This window comes from Anabas testudineus, chromosome 18 (genome assembly GCF_900324465.2).
Source record: "Anabas testudineus chromosome 18, fAnaTes1.2, whole genome shotgun sequence".
Lineage (NCBI taxonomy): Eukaryota > Metazoa > Chordata > Actinopteri > Anabantiformes > Anabantidae > Anabas > Anabas testudineus.
Window position 1 is genome coordinate 2,386,712 of NC_046627.1, and position 16,924 is coordinate 2,403,635.

At 39.5% G+C, this 16,924-nt stretch overlaps 1 long non-coding RNA gene across 1 annotated transcript; it reads right to left on the bottom strand.

Moving 5' to 3' along the window:
* Window positions 1–4,912: 4,912 nt before the first annotated feature.
* LOC117153090 lies at window positions 4,913–5,792 on the bottom strand. Its single transcript, XR_004463523.1, has 3 exons — window positions 5,682–5,792; window positions 5,050–5,316; window positions 4,913–4,970 (listed from the first exon to the last, which is right to left on the bottom strand). It is a non-coding gene; the product is annotated as an uncharacterized LOC117153090 (long non-coding RNA).
* Window positions 5,793–16,924: the final 11,132 nt, after the last annotated feature.

The following is a 16,924-nucleotide window of genomic DNA, read 5'->3' on the forward strand; positions in this document are numbered from 1 at the left end:
CGCTTCTACCTTAAAATGCAAATAGGAAAAACTTTTTATTATGTTTTACTGTATTAATATAATATATATATTATATATATATATAATGCTGGTCTCCCATGAAGATGAAAACAGTGAACAACACTGAAGGGAGTTCATGTAATTATTCACCACATCAGAGAAACAGTTTTAAACTTTTAAGATTTGCTATTTTTCCTTTCCTTTTTATTTCAGACAAACATGCAGAACCACATTCAGACTTCATGAGAAACAGGAAACACTGGTTATGTGGTTTAAGTAAATCTGTGATGCATTAAATGTGCAGACATTGAAAAAACATCACTTCTACATTAAAAAGCAAATAGGAAAAACTTTTTTATCATGTTTATCATGAAACAGGAAACAGGATGACTACTGAGCTCTTCATGCTTCACTGGTGTTCACTCATGTCTCATTCAGCTTTACCACAGAACAAAACAGTCCACATAACACGACACTTCATGTTCAAGATGTCTCAAGGTCTGTCTCACAGTCTGAATCCATCAACATGTAACATCAGAATGTATGAAATGGGAATTTTAATGCAGTTCAGTGTAAAATCACAGGATAACATTTGTACTTTGCAGTAAATAGCATCAAATCTTCATCTTTGCTGTTAAACAACAACTTTTCTAATCCTCATTATTATTATCCATCACTTCTGTAATGTCCTTATCTACAAAGATGTTCTCTCTTCTCAGTTTGAGGATCTTAAATCTAAAGACTGTCACAAGCCTAGGATCCGTCTCTATTGCCAGAGATCACACAACACAAGATGAGTAAGAATAAGGAAAGTTTATTCACAATAAAGATAATGCAGTGGATGAATGTCAGGAAGCAGCAGCTGAACCGAGCTGTCGTCAGGTGAGTATGGTGGTCTAGAAGAGGAGACAGAATTAGATTGAGGCTGGCTGGATGTTGGGTAATGTTTATATTGAGTACTGAAGTCCTGGTTGTGCAGAAAAGATGGAAGGAGTATTTTGAGGAGCTGATGAATGAGGAAAATGACAGGGAAAGAAGGGAGGAAGATGTGGATGTTGTGGAGCAGGAAATAGAAGAGATTGGAAAGGATGAGGTTAGGAAGGCTCTGAAAAGGATGAAGAGTGGAAAGGGTGTTGGTCCTGATGACGTACCTGTGGAGGTGTGGAAGTGCTTAGGAGAGACAGCAGTGGAGTTTCTAACCAGTTTGTTCAATAGGATTCTAGAGAGTGAGGAGATGCCTGAGGAATGGAGGAGAAGCGTTCTGGTTCTGATCTTTAAGAACAAGGGTGACACGCAGAACTGCAGCAACTACAGAGAATTAAAGTTGATGAGCCACACAATGAAGCTGTGGGAAATAGTAGTGGAAGCCAGGCTTAGGAAGGAGGTGGAGATTTGTGAGCAGCAGTATGGTTTCATGCCCCGTAAGAGCACCACTGATGCCATTTTTGCTTTGAGAATGTTGATGGAAAAGTACAGAGATGGTCAGAAGGAGCTGCATTGTGTCTTTGTAGATTTAGAGAAGGCGTATGACAGGGTGCCGAGGGAGGAGCTGTGGTACTGTATGAGGTCGTCGGGAGTGGCAGAGAAGTACGTCAGACTAGTTCAGGACATGTATGAGAGAAGTATGACGGTGGTGAGATGTGCTGTAGGTCAGACAGAGGAGTTCAAGGTGGAGGTGGGACTACACCAAGGATCAGCTTTGAGTCCCTTCTTGTTTGCTATGTTGATGGACAGGCTGACTGATGAGGTCAGACAGGAATCTCCCTGGACAATGATGTTTGTGGATGACATTGTGATTTGCAGTGAGAGTAGAGAGCAGGTGGAGGAACAGCTGGAGAGGTGGAGGTTTGCTCTGGAAAGAAGAGGCATGAAGGTCAGTCGTAGTAAGACAGAATACATGTGTCTAAACGAGAGGGATCCAGGTAGAAGCGTTAGGTTACAGGGGGCTGAGGTGAAGAAGGTGCAGGAGTTTAAGTACTTGGGGTCAACAGTTCAGTGTGATGGAGAGTGTGGAAAAGAGGTGAAGAGGAGAGTGCAGGCAGGTTGGAGCGGGTGGAGGAAAGTGTCAGGAGTGTTGTGTGACAGAAGAGTGTCAGCAAGACTCAAAGGAAAGGTGTACAAGACAGTGGTGAGACCAGCTCTGCTCTATGGGTTAGAGACGGTAGCAGTGAGAAAGAGACAAGAGGCTGAGATGGAGGTAGCAGAGATGAAGATGTTGAGGTTCTCCTTAGGAGGGACCAGGTTAGACAGAATAAGGAACGAGTACATCAGAGGGACGGCTCACGTTGTCTGAGTTAGCGACAAAATCAGAGAGGCCAGACTGAGATGGTTTGGACATGTTCAGAGGAGGGACAGTGCTAACATGATATGTTCTGAGGAATGAGCTGTGATGCAAACACAATGGGTTAATGAAATATGCAGTAACAGTTAACAGTTCTCTAGAAATCGGAAGAGCAGAGTGAGAAACAAATCAAGGTCAACACAGAGCAGGCAATAAGGAGGACAGAAATCCAAAAGGCCGATAGTAGTGTCAAGGGACCGTCCAGGTCCTACACAGAGAAATCCAACACAGGGACAGAACAGGGAAGGAGGCAGAGGGAAACAGGAACAGGTCAGGCAGAAAACACTCATGGTACCCAAGGGCAGAGCAGAGACAGGTTTCAGGTCAGGCAGGGTTCGTATGCGATAAGCAGTCCGAAGATAATGCTGGATAGTATTGTTCTCAGGTTGATGTGAGACTATCTGAAAAGGCTGAGAAGCACATGGAGCTGCTTAAGTAGGAGTGACACAGGTGTGGATAATGATTAATTAGTGAGGCATGGAGGGGAAAACTGGAATCATGACAAAGACAGAGAATTACCAAAGTGACTTCAAACAAGCAGAAACAAGGAAATAACTGTCTTTACCAGCAGGTGGCAGCAGTTTGTATTCATCATCTAAAAGAAAGAGCAGATCAAGGATCACAGATATACAAACTGTAAAATATTCATTATTTTTACACCACAGACAGTTCACAGTTACTGATAAGAGAGAATCTGTCTTTGTCTTTGTAACCTGAAGAATAAAACCAAACCTTGAACCAGTCCTTCAGGTATTCATGGACCAGTTCAAAATGTTCTCACTACACTAGTTTAGAATTAAAAACATTTCTAATAAATATTTATCTAATTGTACCAAGATCAAATATCCATTATGTCACTTTCAGGTTGGACATGTGATTCTGACATGAATCAGTCTGTTTCTGGTTCATCACCAGAGACCAGTTTTCTCTGTGACATTCAGATCAGTGCTCTTCTTGTATCTTCTTCTGGTTTAGGAACAGGGAGTCTCAACCAGGAAAACCAGTTTTAACTTCACACCAGTAGTAGAGTCTGAACTGTGAGGAACAAATTCCAGCTGGATGAAGTTTGGTTATATTTTAATAGCTCACTAGCAACAGGCAGCTGATTTTATTATAATTGTATTGATTTATGATCATTGTTTTATTGATTTATCAGACAACTTTATCACTGACTTAGCTCCTAATAACTCTAACATGGATCATTTCTGATGCTAGTGAGTCACATTTCATAGATTTTGATTGGATCATAATGTTGTGGTTAAGATAAGTTTTTATTTATCCTATGTAAACATGTAATAATGTAAAATATCAGTTTGATATCAGTAACGGATGTAAACAAGTCCCACTGAATCAAGTAATACAAGCAAATACATTTGGACTGAAGTCAACATGTTTCAGTCAAACTGTGTGTGTCTGTGTACATGCTCATGTGCATGAAAAACTAAAAACTGTTAGAGAAGATCAAGGTTGGAAGACTGGTTGGTTGAGGAAGTTGTTTCAAGAAAACTCACACTGACCTGATGACTAAGTCTGTTGATCATCTGTCCATGTTGGATCTTACAGGCTTGATAAAAGTTACTGTTGTTGCCAAAAAGACAGAAAACTAGTGATCTCATGATATTTCATGAGATCTCATGAGTTTTAGTCTCTTTCCACATCTCTCTTCTTTCTGAGCTGATCTGTTGTTACTGCATTTCAGCCTACAGATATTTAGGAGGTGCATCTGCACAAGAACAGGTGGCTGAGCAGGATATTACATGAAATTCACTGCATGGTTTTACATTTAATGAATAGGATGAAAAATATCTAAGTTGATGGTTTGTGTCTGGTACATAACACTGATGAAGAATACAGTAAGAGTTCAAACTAATAAATACAGAACTTTAAAAATTAGTTTATTTCAAGATGATCAAAAATATGAAACAACAAGAGAATAAGACACAAGATATAGAAATAAGTGAAATGATTCTAACTTTCAGGTTAAAATAAACTAACTGGATCATTTTAAATTTGTGGTCTCTAACCAACTATCTTCAGACTGAAGAAGCTACTTGGATGAGTAGTGAAACATTTCAACCCAACAAGAAGGAAGTCCAGTTGACATGACTCAACTTCCAGATAACTTCACCTGGACGACTGAAAACCTTCAACGACACAAAGGAAATAGAAACATGTTACCACGACAACAAAGGTAAATGTAAATAATTAGATAATAAACAGATTTATCAGATTATTTTCAATTAACCAGTAACACCAGTAGTTTGAAACCATAGACAGACAGAGGAGGAGATGAAGGTGGAGGAGGAGAAGATGTGTTGGAAGTGAAAATAATTATTGTAACATTATGAATCATCACATCTGAATTTATTAATGAAGAATTTACCTGTGACAGAGATCCAGCTGGGTGGAGACTCTCCATGACTGCTGATGTGACACTTGTAGAGGCCTTCATCAGACTTGGTAACATGGTGGATGGTCATGTGACCTGTAGGCTCAGTCCTGATGAGGGAGCCATCTTTACAGAAATCAGCTGGGAGCTTGGAGGGAGGGCTCTTTGTTTGACAGTGCAGAGTGACATCATGTCCCTCCATCACAGGGAGGACAGGACTCTGCAGGATCACTGATCCACCTCAACACAGAGACAAACTACAGCATTTCATCCATTTCCACACAGACTCATCAACACTAACTCCACAGTCTGATCTTACCAGAGACAGTGATGTTGATGATGCTACTGGTTGATCCCTCTCTGGACTCACACCAGTAAACTCCACTCTCCTGTGGGCTGATGTAACTGATTTTACAGGAAGAACCAGCTGGTTGTTCACCCCAAGCAGCTCCACACTCAGCTCTATTGTCTTTGGTTGTGTTCCTCCTCAGTGTCCATCCAGCAGAGCTGTCGTCCTTCTCACAGCTCAGAGACACTGATTCTCCTTCAAACAGCTGAGATCTGCTGGGACTCACGGTCAGATGAGCTGAAACGATGAAAGATTTAGAAAACACAACATAATTTCAGGAAAAGTCTGCTAATATTTACTAATTTTCTTAACATCTGTGAATAATCTGAAGCATGTTTCCTGTGTCACATGTCAACAGGTTCTATATTTTACAGGATTCTACTACAGATCTCCTCAGTTAATTTGTTTTAGTCAACAGCACAGATCTTGTCAAACTCAGTTCAACAATCATTTATTGATTCTTTTTCAATACTGACATTTACTAAGATCCTAAATACTGAATTGTGTGAACAATCAGTCGTCACATCCTCCTCACTAACATGTCTCCCACTCTTGCTTAGACACAACCAGTGAGTTTCATACTATGACACAAGTTTACTGACCTTGGTTTATTCTGCAGCACAGCAGTGACACTACAGCTAAAGAGAAACAAGAGGCTCATTGAGTTTAGAGCAGTCACAGAGTTACATTAAATTACAGTAGAACAGTTATACAGTGATATGTTCATTCTAAATTAAGTCATGAAACATATAACGATACATGATTCATTTAAAGGAAACCCAATTTATTATGTTTTACATTTGAAAATCACAGGACATGAACTCAGGTTAAATATTTGATGCAATGGTTTCACTTGAAAATCTGTCTGACGAGAATGTGAATCACCTAAAGTTTAGCACGACCGCTCTGTGGTTCCAACAGTCACATCCCAGTAGAGAGGTACTGGGTCTGAATCCTCTGGGTACTAATATTTCCCCCCCATGTCTAAAATCTCTGAGTTGTCCTTAATTACATTTTCATCAGTGGGACTAAACATCATCTAGAATTTAGTGACTGAGTGAAGCTGTTTGCTTTTCTAGCTCAGATCAGTTTCATGCGTTTCTCTTCCTGTATTGTCGACACATCTGTCAGTCACAGCAGCTACGTTTTACTTTCTCTAGACTTGAAGCTGTTCACTTTCCACTCTAGTATCTAATCTTCATTTTCCAACGTACCACATATGCTGAACATGTAATTATTGAATCAGAACATGTTGTACTTACAGAGTAGATACTGAACAGATGTTTGTCCCATCATACACTTGGTGGTCTGAGATCAATATGCTGTGAAGTATTCAGTCAGTCCGAGGTGTTAAAATGAGGTGTTTCCTGTGTTTTCTCTGTTATAGTTTAGAGGAAAGTTGTTGCAGACTGTGATAACAGTTGCTCTGTGAGCATTTAGCTGTGAAATTCATTCATTTCCCTGAACTTTACTCAAACTGATTCTTAATCTGTTGTTTCTCTGAACAGGAAGGTCAGGGGTCAACATACAACTCTAAAACCCACTGAATAAAACACGGTTTACAGATACAGGCACAGTCCAAGTATCAGTGTGTACACACAAACAGAAATACTTTAATGATGTTTGAAATGTGAGCCAGTCTAGATACTATCTACAAAACACAGTCTCTAACTAAAGAGTCCATCCAGACTCTGTACAACACACCAGACCTCTGTCACCCTTTTGCAGAAGAAAGAGTGAATATTCAGTAAAATATTATATTCAGTGTGAATGGTGTAGGAAGTTAAAACACAGATACTACAAATCCACCAAAGAACCAACATTACAAACAAGGGACAAAGACAATTACTTCAACATAGTCCTGCAAGAAGAGAAGTTAAAGAGTAGCCTGGTTCAACTAGGACTGCCTGATTTAAATAGAGGGGGAGGCCAACCAGATTAAATACAGCCTTGGTGTGAGTACTTTGTTCATGCTGGATACCAACAGTAAGAAGTACAAGAAACAAGCAGGTACAGCTATGATGGAATAAATAGAAACTATAATTATTATACACTGCACAGACCTTAGAACTGACACTAAAAGTAAGAGAGGTTTGTAGTAGTAGAAGTAAGGAAGTATTTTGAAATAGGGCATGTGGTGTAAATAGGTTTATCTGTAGAGAGAATCCACCTGTTCAGGTGAATATGTGGATTAAATAAATGTTGAACTCAGAGTTTTCCTCCTGACCTGTGACAGAGATCCAGCTGGGTGGAGACTCTCCATCACTGCTGAGGTGCCACTTGTAAGGCCCTTCATCAGACTTGGTAACATGGTGGATGAGTCAGTACCCGGTGCAGCAGGTAGATGACAGCGTCATCCACCCCGCTGTTTGGCCTGTAGGCAAACTGCCGCGGGTCCATTGTAGTGCTGGCCACAGAGCGAAGGTGGCTGAGGATGAGCCTCTCCATGGTCTTCATGAAGTGGAAGGTCAAGGCTACTGGTCTGTAGTAGTTTGGCTCCCTAGCATGTATTGTCTTAGGAACTGGCATCACACAGGAGGTCCTCCACAGCTGAGGGACTAGAGCAGAGAAAATCGATTCTTTTAACTGACTCAGATCCGTGAGTCTCGAACTGTAAAGTGAACTAATCATTTTGAGTCATTTCGTTCATTTTACAGCGGGTTGTGGTGTAACCCTCTAGTGGGTGATGTAAAAATGGTCGCGGTTCTCAGACTATATATACTGAAGACAACATGGTTTGTTCAGCTGACAACTTATAATACACAAAATGCCACAAGCAATTTAAACCATGAGAAAACCTAGGAAAGCAAATACACACCACAATAAAGTGACTTGTGTTCCTGCATCCTCCATGATGTTGTTGTTTAACAGCGCAGCAGTGACTTTGTAGCTGTCACGTGACATTAACGGGAGACCGATCCATGAACGAGTGAACTGCTGCTGCAGCCTGAGCTGTGACGGCTGGTAGAGGACGAGTGAAAGTTTAACTTATTTGGATAATGAGTTAGACTTTTAAAGCAACAAGTAACAAGTTCCAGAAAATATTTACGTGGTGCATTTATTGTGTCCAAAACGCGACATTATTATTATTATTATTATTATTGATGTTATTAATAATGTTACATTTTATTATTTAATGGAAGAGAATAACACAATTAACATGTTTATTTTTTTTCGAAAGTATTTATTTATAAACATAACTTACATTATTTACACAAAATCACTACACACATCTACAAGAATCAAAGACCACTAATTAATTATGATTCCATAAATAAATAATATATGTTGGCCGTCAGGTGACAAATAAATGACGTCAGATATCAGACATCATTCATTTCCTTTTTTCTCAGTCTACAGCTCCCTAGCAGAGCTACAGCTGTCACGTGACAAATGAACGAGGACCTGAGGACGGACTCACAGTTGAGTGTGTTTCCTCTCCAGGAGATGGAAGAATAGAGCTTATTTAGTTTATATTAACACACACAGGCCTCCAGTAGCTCCTGTGATAGACTGCTGACCTGTCCAGGGTGTACCCCACCAATCACCCAATGGCAGCTGGAATTGGCTCCAGCACAGTTTTACTTACTGATAATGAGATAATAAGATAATAAATGTACTTACAGCATCCAACAAACATAAGGACATTGACCATAAACACTGAAGTAAATCTACTACAGAATGGCTTCTCAGACAGAGTCCAGACCTCAACCCACTAGAGATGCTGTGGAATCACATGAAGAGAGACATTCACACCAAACCTCCTCAGAATATGGCTGATCTGAAGCAGTTCTGTAGGAACCAATGGTCCACAGCTCCTCTTGGATATGGTGCAGGTCATCTACGGCAGTCTGTTAGTGTGTACGGCTGTGGACTGATCCACTGCTCAGTCACAGAGTCACAGCAGGTCTTGAAAATAGGTCTGTGGAAGAAGAACGTTCAAGTCTTCACAGTGTGATGATGTCAGGAGCCAGAATGAAACCAGCAACACAACATTTTACACTTTCACTCTTTCTGTTGTTGCTATTGTAAAACCTGCATAAGGTTTGTGGGGCTGCAGTTGGTGAAGGAGCAGTGGACAGTTTCTGTGAGTCTCTGCTTCCTGCCTCGTATGGACCTTGGGTTCAGTGACTCAGATTCAGTAACATGCTACTGTTACATGTTACTGCAGAGATAATATGCTGCCATCTGCTGGCTGTTTCCAGTCTGCTCAGTGTGATCCTCTGACAGTGATTCAGTAGGAACTGGCCGTGAAGTTACACCACAAAATACTAGAAAACTCCCAAAGGGGTGTCTGTGGGTGGAGAAGTCCAGGACGGATGGTTTGATTCCTGGTTGGTCCTGGATCACAGAGGTTGTAGATTTGTTAAGTTGAATCCTTCAGACACTGTTCAAGTCCAGGTTCTTTGAACTAGTTTGATGCTTTTGATTCCAGCTCTGATCAAACCTGCATCAACATGTTCAACAGGTCAGAGAAGTTCCAAACATAAACCCTGCTCCTCATCAACATTACTGATAAAGACAGAGTCAGAAATCAAAGATGAAGTCAAACTTTATTGACAAATGAAGTTTGACATATTTATGTAGAGTACAGCAAATTAAAAGCACCAGTAAATAAAAGAAGCTGCACACAACAAACAACAGTTTACAATAGTTAATGCAGATATAGAATTTAGTAGGTTGGTAGAAGAAGAAGCTACTTAGTTAATTAGTTAGTTAGTTAGTATGAATCCTGTCCTCTGTGAACTTTTCTATACAACAAAAAAACAACTAAACTAGCAACAACAAGAGCAACAACAGTAAGTGACACAGCAACTATCAGTCCAACATGTCCTCTCTTGTCTCCTGCAGCCTTGCGTCCAGCTGCATCACCTGCAGATGAGAGTCAGCAGTGAGTCAGCAGGTGTCAGGTAGGTGATGAGTGAAGAACACAACAGAATCCATTTCCTCTTCAAACTCCTGTCAGACATTATCTACTGCACTTTGATCCCATCACTCATACCAGCTGTTTTCTACAAAGTCTCATCAACACCAACATCTGATCTGTGATGTTTCACTCTCACATCAACAACCAGGAAGCAGCTTCAACTCTGATCCACACACACACACACACACACACACACACACACACACACACACACACACACTAACTCACCTGGTTCAACTCTCAGGTTGATGGTGTTGATGGGGTCACTTTCTAAAATGGATCTCTTCCTGTGGTTTGTTCTTCTCTGGACGACACGACACTCATACGTTCCAGTGTCATTGAACGTCACATTCCTCAGAATCAAAGACACGTCTCCATCCTTCTTCTCTCTGTCCTTCAGCTCCACTCGGTTCTTAAATGATTCATGTTGTTTGAATGATTCAGACCTACTGCCCCTCTGTAAAAAGACATATTCTGTCTCCAGGTCAGTTCTGCTCCACTCCACAACTATAATACTGATGTTACTGTGAACTCCACATGGCAGAGTGACTGTGTCTCCAGGTTCAGCTGTGAGCTTTATCTGGTCTGAAGGAGAAAAAGAGGAGAGAGGTTAAAGATTTGAACATCTACTAACAGTTCTGATCTCCCTCTTCAACATATACTTTATACTTTATACTGTAAAAATGTGTTTTATTTGTATTTTAACATCAACTGTAGTAATGAGGAAGTTAAGCTGCACTGAACAGAGACAAAGGGTGAGTTCAGTTATTGAGCAGGTTTGTTGGTTACAGTTAGTTTTCATCAGTATTGTCACATCCAGATCTTATTAAATCCCTTGTTGAAACCTGGATGTGGTTTTTGTTTGTTCCGCTCAGTTTATATTGAACCGTGAACCCGACTTCCTCTCACACAGCCTACCTTCAGCAGCAGCGTGATACAGCAAACATGTCAGACAAAACAATAAAATCCACTGTGAAGACGTCATCTTTACATTTTCTGATAATTATATTGTTAATTTCACTGATATTATTTTAAATACATTTCTCTCCTCGTATAGACTTTAAAAAGTTTTCCTGCTTCCGATTCTTCTTCCGTGTTAAACGTCTCCACATGCGCACTAGTGTTTCTGCGCACTAGTATTTCTGCGCACTAGTATTTCTGCGCACTAGTATTTCTGCGCACTAGTGTTTCTGCGCACTAGTGTTTCTGCGCACTAGTGTTTCTGCGCACTAGTATTTCTGCGCACTAGTGTTTCTGCGCAGGTCCTCGTTTACTCACTCTTCTTCCTCCATAAACTACGATGATACAAATATAAATGTTTGTTGTATCTTTATTAACAGATGTTGAAGTTTCTAAGTATTTAATTAGTTTGTTGTTTTTGATCAATAAGTTCTGAACTCTGAATGAAGTCTGATGCTGCAACTTAGCACTTTGTGAAGAGTTTTCCAAAAACTACTTTATTTATATTAATTCAATTTTACACTTTTTTACTTTTTACTGTGTGGATATGAAATTTTAAAAACTATCTTGGAGCACACAGGTGATTTAACTATCAAGCTCCTCTCCTGTGAACCAGCTCCCAGTTCAGGTTCTGGAGGCAGACACCCTCTCTACATTTAAGACTAGACTTTAAACTTTCCTTTTTTATAAATCTTATAGTTAGAGATGGATCAGTGACTCCAGACAGGTCTGCTTCAGGCCTGGCTGGAACTTTTCCACCACCTTCACCATTAAAGTGAATTAAATTTGATGTGGAAATTGGAAATACTGTTTTAACTTCACCTGCAAACTCTTAAACTCTCTACTAACAGAAACATACAGCTCCCACTTTAATGGAACATCTAAAGAGCATCAGTAAGAACATTAATTCTTACCTTAGACTTCATGATGAGGAGGATGGTTCCTTTAGCAAAGGAAAAAACAAAAGACTCATAATCTCCATGTTTCTAATGTAGGATATACAGACAGAAGAACATCTGTCACTGCTGCTGAAACATTTAACTGTGTCAGTAACAAGGAAGAACATGAAGTAAAAACAGACAGCATCACTTACAGGAAACACTGGTTATGTGGTTTAAGTAAATCTGTATGGCATTGAATGTGCAGACATTGAAAAAACATCACTTCTACCTTAAAATGCAAATAGGAAAAACTTTTTATCATGTTTTACTGTATTAATATAATATAAAATGCTGGTCTCACATGAACATGAAAACAGTGAACAACACTGAAGGGAGTTCATGTAATTATTCACCACATCAGAGAAACAGTTTTAAACTTTTAAGATTTGCTATTTTTCCTTTCATTTTTATTTCAGACAAACATGCAGAACCACATTCAGATTTCATGAGAAACAGGAAACAGGATGACCACAGAGCTCTTCATGCTTCACCTATGTTCACCACAGAACAAAACAGTCCACATAACACGACACTTCATGTTCAACATGTCTCAAGGTCTGTCTCACAGTCTGAATCCATCAACATGTAACATCAGAATGTATGAAATGGGAATTTTAATGCAGTTCAGTGTAAAATCACAGGATAACATTTGTACTTCACAGTAAATAGCATCAAATCTTCATCTTTGCTGTTAAACAACAACTTTTATAATCTTCATTATTATTATCCATCACTTCTGTAATGTCCTTATCTACAAAGATGTTCTCTCTTCTCAGTTTGAGGATCTTAAATCTAAAGACTGTGAATTACCAAAGTGACTTCAAAGAACTAGAGACGAATGAGAAACTGCTGAATCACCTCAGTCTGAGAAACAAGGAAATAACTGTCTTTACCAGCAGGTGGCAGCAGGTCGTGTTCATCATCTAAAAGAAAGAGCAGATAAAGGATCACAGATATACAAACTGTAAAAGATTCACTATTTTTACACCACAGACAGTTCACAGTTACTGCTAAGAAAGAATTTGTCTTTGTCTTTGTAACCTGAAGAATAAAACCAAACCTTCAACCAGTCCCTTACAGATTTATGGACCAGTTCAAAATGTTCCCACTACACTGGTTTAGAATTAAAAACATTTCTAATAAAAATCACTTTACAAACACACAGAGCTGAGAACAAACACGTTACCTCTGATTATTCTGATTGGATGATGGTGATGTTCTTCATATAAAACTTGTATCTGGTGTCATCATCTCCAGTTTTTACTTCACTAGCTGCAGTGACGCAAAATAAACAACAATATAACAATGTTAATGGAGGTTCACTGGTGAAAGAAGCTGTCTGGCCTCTTTTATTCCTCCTCTCTGTCTTCCTCCCACCATAATTGGTATGGTTGGATGGTGTAGTGGTAAGATGCCATCCTCTCTGTGGGAAACCGGCGTTTAAATCCTGGCTACCTCCAGTAGGGGTCCTTAGGCAAGACGTCCTTATGTTTACCCTACCTTTGTACCTTTAAGCCTTGTAAGTCACTACGGATAAAAACATCTGCCAAAGACGAAATGTAAATGTAAACTGGAGACACGACTGGACTCAGACAGAGACATCTTGAACAACATGTTTCTATGATGATAGAAAAATTATGTGATGGGATCAGATTTCCATGCTTCACAGTAACTGACCAGAAAGAATCAAACACACAACAGACCAACAACAAAGTTTAGACAAAGGCAAAACAGTCATTGAACCGATGAGACTGGACCCGATCAGAGGAGGTTCTTCAGAAAAATACACTCTGTCCCAGACACAGGCTGTCTTTGGAAAAGTGCAGTAACTGATTCATCAGGAATAAGTAAATGGTTGTTTGTCCCTGCAGGTATTTAAACCTATATGAACCTTTCGTAAGTAATGTTTTAGTAGAGATTTGTGTGATAACTTGTCTTAATGTAGCGAGGTATCAGAGTATAAAATCACAACACTGACATATTCTTCTAAAAGTTTTTGAGCTCCATCCTTCTAATCAATCAGAGATGGTCAAACACAGGCTTTGATAATCAATGTGTGGGTTTGAAACAGCATCAGTATTTGACATACTTTGTTGGATTGATCAAGTCTCACTACATAGTAGTTTAATACTGAAAACTTACATATTGTGTCTTCAAACTAGTTCTAGTGAAAGACAACAAGTCTCTTTGTGGTATTAAAATACTGTATTAAAAAATGTTTCACTAACATCATTTATAACTTTGTTCCTTTTTCATTGCAGTCATAAAGCAGTTATTCAAGAGTCAGACAGGTTCATAGATAGTGTCACAGTTTAGTTTTTCAACATCAGAGAGAATCTGAGCAGAAAAAAGAACCACACAGTGTTTAGTTTATGATCTACATCAAACCCATTCTGCAGCACAAGATGTAATATTATTATAAAAATTAAAGCAGCCAGACTGGACAAGATTAATACTAATGTTTAAAAAAATACATTTTATAAAAAAATCTTCATCTGACTGTAAAAAAAGCAAATGTATATTATAATAAAATCTCCCACACAGGACTCAGAGGTAGACAGTTTCAGGTGACAATTGGAAGAATGACTTTTTATGATGAATCATTTAAAGACAGAGAAACATCACTGCTGTGTCTCTAACATTCAAATACATCATGCCCATGTTTGTCGTCTCCATCCTCAGTGTTTGCTGGAACTGTGGATTAGACCTGAACAATGTCCAAAAGCAAAGCAGCTCCAAGTCATGATACTCCCTCCACCATACGTCAAATTAAGTTGACAGTCTGAACAGTGGTGTAAATATTGTGCCAACAGTTGCTACAGGTGAGAACAGGACAGGTACGATTTTCTTGAATTTCTGAGGTAAATAAGACTTGGAAGTATAAAGTGATTCAGTCATTCAGTCATTCAGTGCGAAGTAGTCACTTCAGTAAAAACAGGAAAATCGAATTTCTGATTTCCACAGATTAAATGTGTAGATAGATAGATAAAACAAGTAAAAACAGCTGAAAACTCAGTAAGAAAACTGTCAACAATCCAGCGACTGAGGATCCATCATTTACACTGATTAATATGTGAGAGGAGTCATTAACACTGCATCAAGTCACATTCATACACTGGTTAATTCATGTTTTTAACAGTGGATTTGTATTTTCCAGACATGAACTGGGCAGGACTCACAGATTTCCTCAAGTCCATCACCAGCTCCTTTGTTTAACTGATGTTTAGTTGAAGATGGTTTAGTCCACACCAGTCCACAAAACTGTCCACCACTCCCTGGTACTCTGTGACTTCTGACAAGATAGAGCTATTTAGATATAGATAGACTGCTTCCAGGATTTACCACAGAAACAAATCCACCTGCAGGGCACATACTCCAAACATGGAACCACAGAGGTGTAAAAAAACAGGATGTTCTTTAAACATACCACAAGATGTTAGTGCTGATTCAGCATATCTCACTGCTTGGTCCAGTATGTGCTGAATGTTAACTACATTTCAGGAAACTGAAATAATTTCTCTAATTCAGGCTGTTTTTGCTCAGTGTTCCTAGAAACCTGGAGGCAGCAACTTCCCGACTTTTAAATTTAAAATATTTTCTATAAAAATATTTCTAAAGTTAATGTGATCAAATTTGGATAAAATTAACGCTTTATACCAATAGAAAGTCACAGACTACACAGTGTTTAACTAATTCTAGTGTTTATTTGAGTCCAATTTAAGATTCTCAGAGTTCATTTCATGTTTTTACACATGCTCACATTATAATGTAGAAGAGATGCATAGAACCATTGCAACCACAAAGGACCTTCTGACCAAGTATCAGCAGCAACTCTGGTGTTCTGGTTGCCCAAGAGCGATTTTGGAAGTCATGTTGGAACAACACTTCAAGCTTCCTCTTTTAACTTGTTTCCATAATGTCACAATAAGGGATTCCTGCCTGGAGTTACCTTTTCCTGGTTCAATACATTCCCAAAATGCTCTTTCAACAAATATTTGGCTCTTACATGCCCTCTATTGGGAGCCACATGACATAGTTGATCACATGAACATGACTTTCTCTAGACTCTTCTAATAATGCATGAGAATGGCCATGAGTGAAGCAGTATGTGCACATTTAAAAATAAAATAAAGGGAACACATAATCATTCCAATGTCAGTCCAAGTCCATCACACTCTTGAATATCAATCTGTCCAGTAAGGAACCAACCCTGATTGTGAATCAATCTCACCTACTGTTGCAAATTGAACAGACGGATGGCAATTACAAGCAAATAGCAAGACAACCCCTGTCAAGGAATCGTTCTGCAGGAGGTGGCCACAGACATTTCCCTGTCCTCATTCTTTCTTTCTGATTTTTTGGCACTTTCGCACTTTGCCAGTTCCCTCACCACTAGAGGTAGTATGAAGCGGTGTCTGCAACCCACAGAAGTTGCTCATGTAGTGCTGCTCATCCTGAATGGTAGAGAATGGTGTGAGGGCCCAACATCCACAAGCCCAACACTATGCACACTGATTGTCATTTGCCAGAGGACACCAGGATTGGCAGATTAGCCATTGGTGCCCTGTGCTCTTCACAGGTGAGAGTGGATGAGAATAGGTTCACACTGAGAACATGTGACAGATGTGTCAGAGTCTGGAGATGGGCATGGAGAAGGTTCTGCTGCCTGCAAAATCCTCCAGTTTGGTGGTGGGTCAGTGATGGTCTCATGTTCTATCCAGAGGTGTCCTGAATACCAATCAGGTACTGGGATGAGATCATCAGGTCTATTGTAAGGTGCAGTAGGCATGGGTTCCTTCTGATGATCATGCTAGGTCTCATGTGGCTGAAGTGTGTCAGCAGTTCCTACATGATGAAGGCACTGGTCTGCCTGTTCCCCAGACCTGAATCCAATTGTGATTTCCATTGATCATCCTTATCTGTTATTTAGTTCTCTACACAAGATTTCAATTTTAAAGAACATAGGGTTCACAAGAATGGGATAGATTGATATCCAAATTTCATCTTTTGATGTTGT